The sequence below is a fragment of the Venturia canescens genome, chromosome 10, assembly GCF_019457755.1.
Source record: "Venturia canescens isolate UGA chromosome 10, ASM1945775v1, whole genome shotgun sequence".
Classification (NCBI taxonomy): Eukaryota; Metazoa; Arthropoda; class Insecta; order Hymenoptera; family Ichneumonidae; genus Venturia; species Venturia canescens.
Window position 1 is genome coordinate 15,043,541 of NC_057430.1, and position 15,853 is coordinate 15,059,393.

Sequence of the window (15,853 nt, forward strand, 5' to 3'; positions counted from 1 at the left end):
CGAGGAGCGCACGGAATTTTCCAAGATTAACAAATCAGTCGTCTCAATATGGTCGCATTTGTATCTAATGATACGTTTTCAATGTGCAAGCTATCGAAGATCGTGGGGACCGGTGGCCGTTGACGATGCCACTACTAGAAGTATCGCGAGAAGGATGAGGCAGTAGCCACTTCGCGAGGTCACGAAACGGGTTTCAGGGAAAATCTTTAACTCGCGCAAACTCAACCGCGCGCTGTCGCTCGTCTCGTCTCGTCCCGTCTCATGTTCAACGCCAGCCTCTTCTCCTGCCTCCGGCTAATACCGCGCATACGAGTCGCTATTTAACCGCGTTATCGGCTCTTCTAATGTTTACCCTTCTTTTAATACGTCCTCGCGAAATTCATTCTCCGAATCTCACGAACGTGACTGGGAGAATGAAAAGTCGCCGTTACCTCGGCCAGTTGGAGATGTTCCAAAAGAATCAAAGTCGCATGTCTCAGTGGAAAAGACAATTTCTGCATTTTTTCCTCTTATCTTGCTTGATTATTTATTAGCGAGGAGAAGCAACACTGAACAAATGCGGTAATAGATTGCGCATTCCTTTGGAATTGCATCTCGCAGTTCACTCGAATATACTTAACACGAAAGGTTCCTGAATAAATTTAGCAACCGGGCGAAATGCGAGCAAGTTTTTTCGCGGCCTCCGCGTACTCATCATTGCACAAATTTCTCTACATTCGGTATGCTCGCTCAAACGTCTACGACTCTACGATACTTGAGAAAAAATATGAACCCAGCAGACTCAAGAATGTTGGGTATCAAACTATCTCCGGTTCCTCAAAATCGTAAAAAAAACTGTAAAAAAGGTCCAGCTTGACTGCGAGAAAACTGAAACTTTGTTGCTTTCGTCACTCGGGTTAACATTTTTTTCGGGGTTCGCTCTACCGTAATGATTTTCATACGACTGAAAACTCACAGAATAACATGCAACTCGTGGACGAATATTTGCACGAGGGCTATAACTCTCGGGGGCAGCCCGAGGAAGCACGACGCGTATAGCTGTATCTAGAAAAATGCTGCAACACACGCTAATATATATAAACGTGTGGGTTAGAGTGCCATAAAAGTTTTTACCGCGGAGTTCTCTGTGGCTTTGCTCGGGCGCTCGTCTTTTCCACCGGGAACGGCGTCAAGAGCGTGCGTACGCTCTTGTGTGGAAAGTTATATATCCCTCCTCAGCCCCCTTTGCCTGGCTTTGCTGGATGCTGGCAAATCCTCCAAGTGTCCGTTCCATTCGTTTCGTATACTGCATTAGTGCACTATATATTACGACCTACGTACATGAGTGCATACACGAGCGCTCTTGCCATTTAATTATGTATCATTTGCCCTTTGCTTCGACCAACTCAAATTCTCACGTTCCCTGTGCTCTCCAAGTACGTACGTGCATAAATAATAAGCGGATAATCGAGTCTCGAGCGTGTTCCAAATACACTAAAATGTGACGACGAAAAATGACGAAATTTTGACAGGATCTGCGGGCCCGTGAACACGTATTTATTAGAAGTCGAAATTTAACGTCGTCTTTCTGGCGTTCGCCTGACGGTATCTCACGCCGGATCACTGTACTTTCAAAGTGGGTTAATCCGTTCGGTCGATGAATCTCTGGACCGGTGAGTATCTTGGGTATATGCCCGAGTAGATTGTCTGGTAGAAAAAACATCATAAATCGTGAGATTTCGATGTCTTTTTGATAGGAAGAATTTGAGAAATCGTAGCACTCGACAATTTTCATATTGGAATGGTATTAGCGTTGGAAAACTTTTCTACAGATGGATGTGAACGTATATTTGAGGTATCCTCGTATTGAGAAGAAGTTGGAGTTACGTAAATATTTAAAAAATGCTTTTAATGATCGATGTCGCTCGTCAATCCGTCGAATTTTTTATTAGGGTCCATAAATATTGAATCGAAGATGAGATTTCCTGTCGAGATGCGGAGACGAGAAAATGGGAGGCGATAAAAATAACTTTTTCCGTTTGGGAGCGGGAGTTTCGTGGATCACTTTGACGAACAGAAATGTCTCTATTCTCGCGTTAGGATTATGGAAAATTTTCACATATTTCGCAACGTTCGGTGGACTCTTGACAGAAAGGAGGCGAGCCGCGTTTGCAATTAACGGCACACTAATGACTGAATGACCCTCCAGCAGACAACGCCTATGACCGTCTACGACCCGAACATTATTTTCTTTCTCAGTATCTCCGTCCTCGTCAGCCGTAGCTTTCTAAAATGGCCCCGAACTCAAATCAATGTTACTGTGCGAACATTAATTGAAAGAGGAGGTGCGAATCGCAATTTTTTTCGGGACCTTTCGAGCCCCGTCATAACACGACTTTCTCCGTTTTTATTTTAACACCATCGATCGAGCCATCGATACTTCATTGCAATTGCACCAAACCCGTTCATTGATAGCCCAAGCGATTCCGAAGAAAAAAAATCGTCAGAGCATTTTTTCTGTTTACACATTCGCTGCCTCTGCTCACTCGAGATTGAGATCGTACAATGAGCGAATTGAGCAAACGGTAATAAGAGAAAATCTGGCGAATATATCGCAGAATACATTAAATTCGTGCGCGCAGACACAAGCAATCGCGATTGATGCTGGGCGTGGAGAGACCCGTTACTAATTCAAACAGGTACCCTCGACCAATGTATTCGTCACACGGACTCGCGTATGTACATCTCAAGCAAAGAAACTCACTGCTACGAGTGTATCAAAGACAAAACGGATTGATCGATAGATCGATGCGATAGCGAGTTTCAGAATTATCGTTTGTCACCTGTCACCTGGAAAGCGTTCTTTCTCGTCATGTCAATGCCTATTGAACGTATTCTGCGACAAACTGCACCATATCATAGCCGTGGAATCGACGATTTTATGCTTGCTGCAGATATTCCCAATGCTAAACTCGTACACATAACTGTGTAACGATGAATAGCGATTCCTTCGATGTCCTGGCCGGTCTAGAGGCATAGAACTTATACAGGGTGTGCCAATCCAACGTTTGCGAACCAACGGATTCCCAACGGAACATAAACGTCATCGATTAAAAGAGCGAGCCATGCTTTTGCGACACTGGCAGGAAGCAAATATTTGACAGATCGACGACGTTGGGTCTCCGGCTGAAGAAAGCAAATCCAAACGGCTCGTTTCCAGCTTCAAGCTTTCGTAGAAACAATTGATTTTACATGGAATTCTTTCGGTGTGTTTATGTGTAACAACGAAATGAGTAAAGCTTCGAAGACTCGAGTCGCCATAGCTGTGCCAGCGAGCAATTTCCGTAACGACGATATTATTACCTCAGCTATTACTCGCTTCTGTCTTTCCTTTATCTTCGAGAATAAACGTGTATTTGCATACACCAATGCACGTGTACAAATGTACGTTGGCAGTCGGTAGCTCTTTCGGCCATGTAACAAAGTGCTTGTTTCGAGCCGACGTACAAGATTCCTACGGATGTATGCGTCTGCGTACACATCCGTGTTCATACGACTCTAAGGCTTTTCAATGAATGCGCAAACCTAACACTAAGCATCGATGCGACACTGTGCTGAAGCGCGCGCGTGTGCGGTGAAATATTGGCGGACACAATCGAACGTCGTTTTAAACGAGTCGTTGGTGCCGTTGGCTGGCGCGTTCACGCGAGAACGTTTTTGAGTTTGATTTATATGACGACTGAGACTTTCTAACGATTTCGATAAACGAACCTGTGCGCTGCTTTCACGCGCTTCTCGTGCATCCCATGAATTTATCGTGTATTACAGATACGTAGAAATGAATTACTCATTTCATGCTTGATTATCACACGCGATTACTGTCGTCCTGTACCAGCACAAGACGATACAATAATGATGGTCAATTACAATTCAGCTTTTCTCTGGCTCACTCGTTCTCTTCCTCTTTTGCCGGATTGCACTGTCCACGTTGCGCGAATAAAGCGGCGTCAATGGAACGGGAAACAATATACTATGATTGAGTTAACGCGCGGACTCGTAGTCGAGTTTAAATAAAAATGAAAACTTCGGAGCTTTTATCAGCCGGCAGGATCTGACTTGACCCTTCTCTCTACGCTTCGAAGTATATTTTACGTAATCCGATTCTCTGTGTACTTGGTTCACGAAGCTGCACTTTGTATTTTGCTCTTTCGGCGTGTATAAAATACGCGGAAAAGGAAGAAGCTAGCGAGTGAAGTCATTGGCTGTGAAGACATTTATTTATACGTCTATTTTGCGTGCAAATGTGTATATACGCTCGTCTTATCATACTCGGAGGAGCAAAGCGCTATAAATCCTTTTGCCTCTTCGAGCTAATCGGAGGGAAAGATCGATTGTTTTAATCTCTGGAGGTAACCTCGTAAAACCGCTCGCCCTTCTGCGGCTCTTTAAATATGTGTGCGCAGCAGTGTTTCTTTGGAGGTTAACCTCGCCCCTCGGAGTTCCGTCTCGCCTTGTCAATGATCCTTATCACGATCTGTAAATATTTATCTATTCACGAAATGACGATTAAAGCTTCATGGATTTGCTGCACTTTTCGTAGTAATAATTTATTCCCACTTTGCCCCGTCGCTGTGTCGTGATTCACACGATTTCACTCGTGTGTTCTCACGAATACCCTCCTCTGCGATACCGGAAAAAAATTCTAGCGATCATTCTCCTCGCAAAATCTCTGATTCGTGTTGACCTATGTGATGTGCTGCTATGTGTATTAATACAGTTATTTGTCTCCCTCTCGAATATGCAAAGAGGTGAATGAGCAAGTGCCGGAATCTCTAAACACCAGTTTCTCACACGTAATGAACTTAGAAATATGTGCGAATGCTCGAAGAGGATTGACCCAGTTATATAGATCCGGACGCTCCGCTTCGTCCACGAGAAAAGACTTGGCCCCTCGCCACCTAGCGGAGAGTTATTGAGCTATCATATTTTAGCCGCTCGTTACATCGCGACTCGGTCATTACATTTGTTTTTGTAAGTAACGACGAGTCTGTCCGGGGAGAAACGAAGCCCCGAGAGCGAGGATGACGAAGCTACTTTTCAAACTTAACTAAATTATACGAGTACAAACACTTGGCGAAATAATAATGATTCCAGTTGACCCGAAGTTATACGGGGCTCGTAAGTCGTAAGCGTATGCCATTCGTGTGTTAACCAACGGCAAGGACCGTTACACTTTTTTCTCGTATAAATGTATGTACAAGTAAATAAATACACCGAGTACATAATCACCAATAAGGGGTTTACTCGGAGTTTTAAAAAAGAGCTTCGGCTCTTCGGCTCTTCTTATTATTACGTCCCCGGACACAGACTTTGCTCGTTTCGTCTTTCGAACAATCATCTCTGTCGCTCTATCCGGTGTCGCAAAAATCATATTCGCGGCTGCTGGAGCTTCGACCTGTGCACCGGGGCTCGAACCCGTGAGCGCTGCACTCGAATTTTCGGACCCTGCTCCGTACCGCAACAATAGCAACGAAGACAGCCGCATGATTTTAACTCGTATAATTTGATGAAAGGCTTCTGAAACGGGTTGAAGTAAAAAATCAACATGCCAAGACCACCCGCTCTTGCGGAGTCGCACGAGACCAGTTTCAAAATTATAAATCACCGTGCTCCATATATTTCCCTGCCGCGTGTGTTTTCTCTCGACGCATCTGTGCGATGAAAAAAAATAAAAAAATAAAAAAGAAATGAAAAAGTGGGCAGTTTGCTCTTGAATATCGCGAGAGCCTCATCGGCGTGTTGCAAGCGAGGAAACCAGAAGGGAGAATTCGAGAGATCGTAACGCGATTATACCGGCGAGTTGATTCTCCGTTTTGTCCGTTGCTTCTAAAACGACGATTCGTACGGTCTCGTCGTATCGGCTAATTACGCACTGCCGATTATGGATTTGTGTACCAAAGTCCGGTATCCTATAGCGACGAGCATCGCCGCCGAGAATTCGCGAGATAGTCGATGCGCGTATATATCTATACGTACATATATTCCATGTACAAAAGAGCAGGACGAGATCCTCGCGGTATCTACGTGTATACGGAGCCCATACGTACGTACTTTTATACAGGTATATATAAATTTCGCTTAGTATACAGAAGCGGCGGCACGCTGCGATCGACCGCCACCGCGGCGGTGTGTCGGCTCGTTTGCCAGCGCACGCAATTGCGGCGATGCCGATCAATTACCGCGAGCAAGCGTGTGTGCTCAAGGTGCTCGAACGAGCGAGCCCAATCGCTAGCGTGTAAGCAAAGTAGCGATCGCGTAGAAAGTCGTCGCGCGGTGCTGCTCGTTATGTGGCTGTACGAATGTACGTTTTGACAAAAACTTTATTGAGAATTTCGACTTTTGACGATTGCGATGGAGCGTCATTTGTTGAGCAGGGATTAGCGAGTTGAACGATTGAAGAATTTCAAATGTTTATTCGACACCAAATAAGACCGGAGGGAGAGAAATTTATCTCTAAATTCGCGATTCGTTGATACGCTTTCGAGAGAATTATTTCGCCCATGGCAATCCAGGAAACTCTCAAATGGCTACTGGAAATACGTGTAAGGTGAAAAAATAAATAAGAAAATACTCACGGAAGTCCGGCGCGAGGCCATTAAGTGCACTCTTAATGCGCCTGATGCAACTGCTCCCAACGCTTTTGGCTTTTTACGGTAAACGATAACACCGACGAGAGCTCGCACTCGATGCCGAGAGATAATCGGCCGCTCGCTCTCATAACCATGACTATCAAAACACACGTGTCTTCGAAACGACCCATGCGCGTACCCATTCCTCCGATCGTTTCCTCGGGAAATAGATCGTTTTCTCGATAAGCTCCATCTTCGTAAAGATGAGCACGTTCTTCCCCTGATTCATTTCAAAGCGAGTATCCTCCGCGCCCTTCTCCGCGTGCGCCCGTTCCGCGCCTCGTGTCCAGAGGAAACTAAAATTGAAAATTAGCAGCCTTAACGACCATCCTGCCTATTATTGACGTTAGGAAACACCAGTGGAACGAGGATGTCTCGAATCTTCGGATGATTGCATAGCCAATTGGCAAAAGACAATTAAATTTAAAAAAAAATAACAACGAAACGATGGCAACGCGTCAGAATAAATTCATGACTGAAACAGCAGAACAAAAATCCTCGACCTTCGATAATTTAAATGACAAAATGTATAAAAAAGAATCCAAAATTTTGAGAATTTTTAGTATAACAAATCAACTGAAAATGTAGAGAAAAAAACAAACGAGGTAAATTCATGGGTTTCTTATTTGTTTATTCCGCAACAATTACGATTTTCGGTTCCCACACGAACGAGATGGTGATAAACGGTGACTAACTTGACGGCCGTCTCTCTCGCTCCTTCTCCTCGCGTCTCTGTCGTGAGAGGGTGCGCGTAGGGTCAGAGAATTTTTATAAATCCCTAATGGTTATTACACGTGCATAAACGTTGGTGGCACCAGGCATTAAATTGATAATTCTCGTGCTCGTTGTACGATAGAGGGATTTACCTTCGGAGTGCTCACATAATTTTATAGTACTTTTATTTCGAGGAAATCGCAAACGCGGTCATTACCCTTTAATCGTTTATGGAACTATAAATACCTCTATATTTCGTGTATAAATACGCATACACGTAGCATCGTCCATTCGGACCATTGTGCTTTTTACGATCCTTGTAAATTTTTCATCACGAATACACGGATGCGAAGATTTTTATCTGCCTTTGATTGAGTCCATCATTATCGTAGCTGGTGAAAAAGCACAAAAAACAGTCGAAAAAACGAATTACGTAAATGCTTAATTCTGAGTATAATCGCGAATGAATGGGGATCATGAATCAACATTACTTTACTCGGATCCTAAGCATAAAAGATTTTTAGTAACAAGTTTATTACGAAAGAGAGGCAAGACTTGTTTTGAGAGCCAAAAACAACGGGTTTCTCTTTTATTCTCTCAATTACGAAGCATTGATTACTTCGATAATCAGCGCTGGTGGAAAAAAGAAATTTTATGACACACTTTCTGCGTCGAAAATTGAAGGGTTACTCCTTAAAAATAGGCTGAGGCGAGAATAGATTTCTTCAGGGTTCTCTTTCGTTCTATTTTTCATTTTATTTCACCTCATTTTACTTCTCGATTTCCTATGCGCTCTCTCTCTCTCTCTCCCTCGATTCTTCCTTTTCCCTTTCCGTTTCTCTTTCCGCAACTCTTTTATTCTCGCCTCTCATTTCTCTCACGCTTAGGTCTCGTAAGAGGTGAGCTCATAGTGGACAATATAAAATACACTTGTGAAAGCGCGTGCACGCACAATCCATACGGTCTTTGGCTGCTCCGTCTCGCTCTCGAGAGGCAAGTCCCGTTAGCTCGAACCCTCGTCTCTCTTGGATGCTGCGAGAGAGAGAGAGAAGCAAAGTCTTGTGGGTCCAAGGCCCAGGCGAGCCATGTGCTCGTGTGTGAGAATTGACGTGCCAGGGGAGAAACAAAAAATTATGGATCGAGCCTGTCGGCCGATATCTCCTCTTTCTTTTCTCTCCTCAACAATAAAGCGAGGAGCGCAGATAAAGAGAGTGAATGAGGAAGAGAGAGAAAGGATCGATATTAACGGTGAATTACTCACTCGTTTTCATTCGTTCTTAATCGTCATGTATATAGACACTTCATCATTATTCCGACTCGGAAGAAACGAAGAAAAAACGCGCGCACGCTCTCGGAGTAATTAAAATATTCGCATTTTACGTGTACTCATTCAGCTTAATTCATTGAGAAAGTACTTCGCATATGAGATAAGAAATATTGATCTGCTGACGAAAAAAACGATTGACCGTTCGAAATTCGCTCTTTCGATTATTCAAATTCTATTTCCTGCGAAAGCTAACTCCGATACTAAGGCACCACGTTTTTTTTCGTATTCATCTTAATGACACATAGAAAGGGAATGAAATAAGAAGCTGTAAAAACGCGTGAGTGTATCAAATGATGTACCGCGAGTGGTCGCATTCTCCGGATTGTATTCTCCACTTTTCTCTCATCCGTACAAATACGAAGTTTGTCTTTTTTATATTCTTTTATATTCTCCATCTTAAGGACACGGACGCGTGATTGGTCTATAAGGTTTGCTGGTCACAGAATTGGAAAGAGACAATTGAGGAGGAAGATAGATAAGGGCGTTGTGCGTTGCCGGTTACCGTTGAGTGTGGCGCTGTGAGCATGAGACGTTTGGAATGCCGTTTAGCGACTTCCCTCTCTTTTCTCATCGGTTTCTCCTTCTTCCTTCTCTTCCTTAATCTTCCCTCCCTCTCCTTTCTGTCCCTTCGCGCTTCTTTCTCGCGTCTCTTCTTCGTCCTCTTTTTTGCGCGCAGCATCGAGAGAATCAACACGTCGGTAATGGTCTGTTTATATACATAGCTCATTCGACGCTTAAACTCCTCTCGAGTCCAGGCCCTATGACCATTTGTCGGAATGAAAAGAGGGAGTTAATGAGAGAGGAAGAAAAACGTAGCCCTTAATGACCCGGCGGATCGTCGCTCGAACTACACCGCCGCCGAAATCACGAATGTTAACTTCATTCGTTAACACTCCCCGTCCTCTGTGCACACTCAGCTTCTTCGCCTCCAGGTGACAACGTTGTTTGACAAAAGCTGTCGCGATGCTAAGAGCCGACGATCGCTTCTCTCCGGGCCGCGTGCCATTTTTCAATCGTTTAACGTTCTGACGCACATCCGAAAGGAAATTTGCATTTTTCGGAGATTTTGTAGAATTATGGAGTGAGATTTTCTCATAGGAACTTCGATAATCGAGGATCCGATGGAGATGCTACAATTATGCGTGGAACTCCCCGTCCCTCGAGTCCCTCGGAGCAGCCTTCCTCGGGAGAAAAATGTCCCGAGACTAATCTCCGCATCCGATAGCAAGTCGTCAAACTCATAAAAACGTGAAACAGCACCTTCCGATGTGAATTTTCCTTAACTCGAGGTTTATCGCCGCACGTCGGGAAGTTTATTTGAATTTTGCATGTTTCGGATTCAACGCGAAACTTTGATTCTCATTGAAAATTTCTCGAGTAGTTTTGTTGTTTGAAGAGTTTAATCTTTTGTTGATTTATTCAGCGGGTTTCTCATGCAATAAAATGAATTTCAAAGCTACGCTCCGATCACCTTGTACGTGGCGAATAACGGCATCAGATTTTTTCAATTTCTATGCACATCTCAAAGCTCGTCTATTATATGAATATGTGCAGCGTCATTCTAATGCAATAATTGCATTTCATCGAGAGCTGTACGCACTCTCTTGTGAGCTTTCTTCCTCGAGCGCATTCAACTTCTTGTTCGCTTACGCTATCATTATGAAATTAGTTACAGACTTGGCTTTTTCTCACCCCCTGCCATTTACTTTGCTCCTTTCATGAATAATATTGTGTATTAAAATCGCGCAAACTTATATCTCAGAATATCTTCCGTTCTAAAAACGTTTCTGGTACGATTCTCGATACGGAGGTTAATCACATTTTTTCTCAGGCGTTTTTCAAACGTTTTCACTCAATTGATCGAGCTCTTGAGTTTCGTAAGCCGGAAAATCGAAACGGGGCTCAAACTGGAGATTTTTTTTCTTCCGCTGTCATAACTCCGAATGACGGATTCTCTGGCCACTTGATTTTTCGAATTTTCTACGCTCCAACGTAATCCCTTCACCGGATGAGAAATACCTTAAATTAATACACTCTGAATATTTGAGCTTATGGATTCGAGCAGTGGCCGAGGAATATTCAAATGCATTCTCCATTCCCAAACCATTTCACCTGACAAAACTTTCACACATATTTCATGAATAATTCTTCATGAAATTCTCTTCTCGTATCACTGACGATTACTCAACGGGTCTGGCCCGATGGTGATTATTTTCGAGAGAAAAAATGGGATGCTAAGTAGAGTGTGCAGCCGGCACGCGCCCCTCGTGGGTGTAAATCCCGCCTGTGCGTTTTTTCCTTTTTCCACACTCGCTTCTTCCCTCTTTCTCGGTTTGCACGTTCGGTACTCGGAGCGCACCGCAAGCCCCGCGGACGCCTTGTGCTCATGCGTTTCTCCACCTCCGCAGAACCCTCCCGTTCATCGTTTCTCTCGCGACGTTTGTTTTTCCCTGAGATGACGTGAACGATAAGACGGTAGTAAAGTCACATGTGAATATTTATCGCTCGGTGGTCCTTCGCACGTTTTTCTCCTTCGCTCCCTCCGTGTTCGTTTCTCCTTCTCGTTCAATTCCACCGTCGCTTTTTCGCATCGATTTTTTCTCCCATTCCCCGCGTACCTCTCCGATACGGAATTGACGAAAAATAAAAAACAGTTCGATAAAAATATCGTTAAGGAATCGAAGAAAAAAACAATCGCGTAAAATAGGCGCTTTTTTCGACGAAATAACCCATAAATCCTCAACGATCGGCGTCCACAGAGAACCGGTTGAATAACATAAAATACACGCGATCGCATATACCGGGTGTATTAATTCATACCCCGAATTATCGTGAACTTTAGCATTGGCTTGCACGAGCTGTTTTTTCCGAGGTTATACGTCGTATTTATCCAACCGCTCCGCTCGGTAGATCCAACCAAAAATATATTTTGGGAAAACATTCTAATTGCTGAAATTCTCCACTTCTGACCAGTCGCCCAACGTCACGGAAGTTCATTAAACACTTTAATGGGCACGTATTCTCAGAAAAACAAGAATAAAAATAAAATGGAGCAACGAAACAGAAAGATCGTTATCACTGACGGAGCGAGATATTGTAAGACATTCGGCCTCGTGTCACGTGCTCCGAGACGAATGATTTTCAAATGATCGGCGGCAGGAGACGTCACTCATTCCTGGTGATGCTGGATCATGGAAGCTCGCCCATTCAGGTCGGTCCAAGATTCGGTGTTCTCCAGGTGTCCACTGGGGACCACGTGAATTTCGGACACGAGGATCAGACAAATTATTATAATAATGTATGTATCTATTGCGAGGGATTCGAGTTTATGCGGGGGGGGCTCGATTGACGCACGAATTCACCCGTTATACTTCTGACGTCAAGCCCCGTCAAGCGGTGAGCGAAGAATTTTTGGTCATTTTCACCGTCCCCCATAATTTGACGGTGTAGAAAAAAAAATTACTTTCATAATTCTCGTCGTTTGTTATCGAGGCTCCGTGAGATCGGGCGAGAGTGGGAGCGGAGGAATTTTTCGTAAATCTGATGGAAAGGAGTTTAATTATTGGTCAAACTGGAAAAAACGGACGAGTATTTTGACAGGTTGTAATCCCTGACATCACCCAAATCAAACATTTGACAAGCCCACGAACTATTTTTGTACTTTAGTAGCACGAGATGTAGAAACTAAAAATTGTCTACGTGCCGCATATTTCGGCTTCTCTTTCTTCTGTCTTACCGAGCGTGACTAATTCCCTAATGAGAAACTATGAGCCAGCAACTAGGTAATGAAGCTCCAGGTAGGCCCGGATCGCTCTATCGCGCGTGATTCATATCTGCTATTAAAGGAAGAAAAAAAAATGGAAAAAAACTTTCTAATGCCTTTTCAATTTGGCCCACATTTGCTCACGAATGTCACTTTTAGCCGGGGCTCCCTTCCTCGTATTTTTCCTCAGTCCATTGTCAACTCTCAAATCGTATGCTAATGTAAGACAGAAAAAACACTTTCGTATCAGCGAATTGCGATATTTTGAAGAATAAATAAATCACGAAATCGATGCTCGAACAGAAAAAATAAGGAAACAAGATCATTTGCAAGGGTTGAACGGACCTTCGTCTCGTAAAACGATACTTTTTCAAATAGTTTGACAGAATAGACAGTTCGAACAGTCTTGACAAGGAGCGTGATGTGCTATTGACACAGAAGTCTTGGCTAGGGTGACTCGCGGGGCTGACACGTGTCCGTCCAATTTATTTATACAATTTCAATGTATCTTATTTTACCCAGCATTTCTCTCAATATCGATCTCACGTGATGGAAAGATAAATTCCGTCCGGCGATCTCTATGAAATGGCGGAGTTGATTGTCCTCAAAGAAAACGAGAGGGGAAGGAGAGAGAAAGAGTTGCAAGAGACTTGGGAGACAGCCACGAGTCTATCGCAGTGACAGTCAGTAAGAGACGACGACGATTTTCTCTCTCGGCCGATCTCTCGTAGCGGTCAGGAGTGATCTACGTTGGCAGCTATTTATAAAGACAAACACAAGCGTCCACGCTGGGTAGGTTTGAACCGCGGAGGAGCAGATTGCTCCGAGCATCTTGTCCGGGGATCCAAAACGATTTGGAAATAAATGCAAATTGCGATCGGATCCCGCTTTCCCATTCGTCATTAACTCGATCGATGGTTATGTCGCGGGCATAGATCTCGTTGATTTAACATGTGAATTCATAAATCGTATGGGGAAAGGGCGCGTGGATTTCGAAATGCCGATTGGAAAACGCGGAGTATGAGACCGGCAGACTCGTCGATTTTTTGAATAACCGATCATCGGCCAATCCGTGGACAGAATTGCTTTGATTAATCGGTCAACTCAAACGTGGGAAGGGGGGGGGGGGGTGGGAGGAGGAGGAGGAGGAAGAAAGATCGGCAGAGAAATCGCTCGAAAAAGGAGAGCGCGCACGAAACGATTGACGCGACATCTCGTGCGACGGGCGAGTCGCACACGAATGCGAGCACACACAGAAGAGGATCGAGAGCCCAGAGGGTGGATTTAAATCGGGAGAGCATATTTAATAGCCCCACGGTGAGAAACTTCTTCCGCGTTTAAAAGGCCGATCTCGTTTTGCCGCTAGTCCGAAGCGAGCGATCCCTCAACAGTCAAATTTGCCCCGGAGGTGTGCAGCAGGACGATTATCGAAAGTTGCGCTGACGTTTCTAACGAAAAATACGCGGTGTAACGGCTCACGTCTTCCCAGACGTATATATATCGCGAGAGGGAGGCGAAAATCGGGGTGGAAATGTGACGTTAACGGATGTCCAACAGAGCTTATAAACGAAAGACATTTCTGTGCCACTCCCGCGCCCCTCCCTCCAACCCCTCCATCCTTTTATCTCGTTTTTATAAACTCGACGAATTTTTGTGTCTCCCAACTCTTATTATAGCTACGAGAGAAACCAACGAGTTTCCAATTGCCCCAGTAAAGTTTCATGGTACGTCATTGGGTGACAAGATGATCGTAGACACCCGCGTATTATTGGCTATACACGATAGAGATCACGTGGAATAACCGTGAGCGCTCCGCCTTGAGGGAAATTGGCCCAGAAGACTTATCGTTCCAGCCACAAAGTCACTTTTCCTCAGACTTATTTTCCATAGCAACTTTCGACTCTGTGCATATATACACACGGACCGAGATCCATGTATCTTACGAGTCGGCCATATTGGAGAGGGCATTTATCGTCACACGCTTCTAGAAGGGAATAAGAAAAAAAGCGTTGATCGAGCTAAATATCAGTGGGAAAGGTTATCACATGAATAGTCAATATGAGTGGTGCAAAAATATGAATATTTCAATTGCACGAGTTTAAGACTCACTTTTCATCGATGTTATGTCAGGGAAAAAACATTTTTTCCATCAGCAATTATACCACTGTCGATTATTTCATTGAATATTATTACACATTTTATCAATGAATTTATCGACGCTTTACCATTTTTATTCACCGCATCGTTACTCGCTCGATCCACTATAGTTTTATTGAATAACAGCGATTATCAGCATCGAGAATCACTACAGTCGACAAATTCAATGGGTTCAGTCGAACAAAAAGAATTTCGAAACGATAAACAACGAATTTTCGATACAACCTCGAATTACCCAAGTCCTCGTTCTCACCTGCTCTGAGCAACGCTCTCTCCTTATTCCTTATTATACTTTACGTGTATACTTGCACACCTCGAGGAATATAAATGAATGTGGCAGTAAAACGTTATCAATGAACTTGCATAAAATCGAGATTCAATTGCCCTCTGCCTTGAGCACTAAAAGACGTAAGAAAGTGGAGTACCGTACAATGTAAACATGTTCTTTGCTTCCTTCGCATCATCCTGCACTGCACACAGGGTGTCCAGTCAGTAAAGCAAAACGATCGAATTTTACATAACAGCATGGAATTGGGTGAGAAAACGAGTCGAGAATTTCGTCGAGATAATTCGAATGAAATTCTTTCGATTCTTTCACAGCAACGAACGACTTTAATCGCTCTCAAATTTATTCCCGTTGGATACCAAAGTCAACATCAACATCGAGTTGATCGAGGAGCCATTTTCGGATCCATTTTACCCTCCGGTTTATGGAAAACCTGTAAAAAGTGTGACATTTCTGTTCTTCGAATTTTCCAATAAAACCTCGGACACCCTGTACCTGTGTACAGAGAAAATCAGTGTGTGCGTACGTGTATGAATGAAGGAATAAAAGCTGATAATGCACTGGAGAGTTCAGGCGAGCGTACTGAGAGCGCAATAATCGAGAGATCTCTTTTTTGCTATCGTCGACATCTCAGAGGCTTATTCCCGAGGCTCACGGGCCCCGGAGTTTAATTCAACCTTTCTCATTCCTGGAAATATCAAGGGAAAGAGGCACACAATGCTGTCGGGACAATAAAACGAATGAAAAATCTTCGCTACCGGTCTCGGGAGTCTCAGCAGCGAGAGAACACCGCGCGCACGCCTGTGTATATTGGCACGGTGTACGAGTTGAGGTTATATACAGGTTGAAAATATTTTTTAAACGATTATGCGATCAAGCACACCCACCGATCGAGCCGCGAACCAGTCTGACTGGACGGTAAAGAGCTCGGACTCGAT

At 44.0% G+C, this 15,853-nt stretch overlaps 1 protein-coding gene across 4 annotated transcripts in view; it reads left to right on the forward strand.

Moving 5' to 3' along the window:
- TfAP-2 (transcription factor AP-2) overlaps positions 1-15,853 on the forward strand; it is a 153,117-nt gene that overhangs the window by 87,355 nt on the left and 49,909 nt on the right. The gene's annotated exons all lie outside the window — the stretch shown is intronic.